This window comes from Rhea americana, unplaced genomic scaffold (genome assembly GCF_003343005.1).
Source record: "Rhea americana isolate MKP2758 unplaced genomic scaffold, rheAme1 scaffold_127, whole genome shotgun sequence".
Classification (NCBI taxonomy): domain Eukaryota; kingdom Metazoa; phylum Chordata; class Aves; order Rheiformes; family Rheidae; genus Rhea; species Rhea americana.
Window position 1 is genome coordinate 228,109 of NW_028185339.1, and position 2,129 is coordinate 230,237.

The window sequence follows — 2,129 nt, forward strand, 5'->3', positions numbered from 1 at the left end:
CGGACGACGTGTGTTGCATTCATTTCAGAAACAATTTTAAAATGTATGTTTTGCAAACTGCATCACCTCCATGTGTGATGTGAGCAAGGGGGATATTTGAGCCAACGTTTAGGAGACTCTAAACTGACTATTTCATGTCTTGCCTGTTTTTATCTTCTGCCATAAGATGGCACTAGTTAGCTTACCAAGTGGTTGTATTTTCCACTTTGTCTTTTAGAGTTGTCTTATTTTATTTATTTATTTATTTTTTTAATGGCAATACCCACAAAGCACTAGCTTCTGCCCACACATATCCACCTCAGTTTTCTTGGAAACTTCTGAAGATACACCGAATATTTGTGGAATAATATAAACCAACGACTTGTTTTTCATTACTTATTACTTCATAGGTCTCTAATCCTCAAGATAAATGAGCACTTTGTCTATTTGGTGCCATCAAACAAAATAGTCATGGACAATTTTAATTTGCAAGGACTAACATGAGTGACACAAAGGGCAAACTTTTCCAACATTTACGAAAGTCAGTGTTATCTCTTGTTTGTGTACCTGCAATTCAAATGCAAAAGAATCATTTAATCTGTATTCTAAAAAGGAGTATCTGAAGTCAGAATTTTAAGTCTTTTTAGGTGTGTAAGTGAACTCTGAGCATTCAGCGTATGTTCTTAAAAACAAACAAACAAACAACAACAACAAAAAGCCAGAGTTTAAAAAAATAAGCACAGGAAAGCACTCTGGCTTTTTGGAACAATTTTAGATTACCTTTTTTAAAACAGAACTTGCAACACTTCTAGCAGCACAAGAGATATTTGACTTTTTTGACTTGTATCTCCAGTTAGTTTAAAGAAAAATAAGTGAACATCTTTAGTTGYAGTGCACAAAGTTTTCAGGTGTGTGTGTTCATTTACTATTGTTTCAGTTTTTGGGTGACCAGTTTGGAAGTGATCTGTGTTCTTGGGAAACCCAAACATCCCATTGGAAGGATGAGTCCTGCTTGGCGCTGATCTCTGTACAGACCTACGAGGGCAGCGGGAAGAGCTGGCAGTCTAATTTTATAAGGCAGTGGCAGGAATTGTGACAAACTATGAGATGAATATAAATGGCTCTTGATTTATTTATTTATTTCCCCCCTTCTGGTTAGGATGCCTGTAGCTACCACGGATGTCAATTGACATAAAAGTTTACCAAACAAGGTGAGCACTTTCTCTGACCGCAGTCGTGTTCCCAAGCCTGTGATACCGAAGAGGAGGAGAGTCTGGGCAGCATGCTCGGAATAAAGTGGCAGTCTTAAAGCAGCAATTCTATGGACGTGTGTCCGTCCATTCCGTCGCTCGTTCTGCGCTGGCCTGATGGTCTACGTTGCTCTCTTCAGTTTTGAAGTCCAGCTACCAGTAACAGTTGGCTGTGACTGATGCAGGTTTTGTTTACCACTCTTATCTGCTAACCTCATAAAGAAGGTCTAAGCTTAAATAAAGAGCTTATGGTCAAGCAATTTGTCACCTGGTGCTGGTTCCTTGATCCATTCCCAGTGTGTCTGCTCCATTCTTTCTCTGTGACAAATGATCACAGATTTCAGCAGGGCTGGGTCAAGCTCTTACTATGGAGCTTTCAAATTTTAGCATGTCTGTATGATAGCCTCGAGGTAACCTTGATTCTTCTAAAGGACTCCTGGGAGTCCTTAAAGGTTTACATTCACTTTTAAAGTTTTACTTAGGAAGGAAAAATAAAAATCAGTATTATCATTTAGGGCATGCAATAAGGCCTATAGCTCCATATACATCTCCTAATCAGAGATATTTAATTCACATGGTTTCTTAAACAAGTTGCAACTAGTTTGAAAAATGACAGAACTGTTAGTAGAAGTAGTAATAGAATGGTGAGCTGTGTAATCTAGTGTACTTAAGTGTGTCTGCCATTAAAAACAGTGTATGGCCAACTGTGTTTTGGGACCAGAGACATGTAGAAGAATATATAACTGTTCACCTGGCAATAGCAGCTGCAGAAGGCAAACAAAGTAGTAAAGAAAGAAAGGTAAAATACATCAGCCCACAGCTTTGAGGTACTAACTCAGTAATTGTTAACAGCTCAGTAATTCGGCTTAAAAAAAAAAGAAAAGAAAAAAAAAAAAAAAA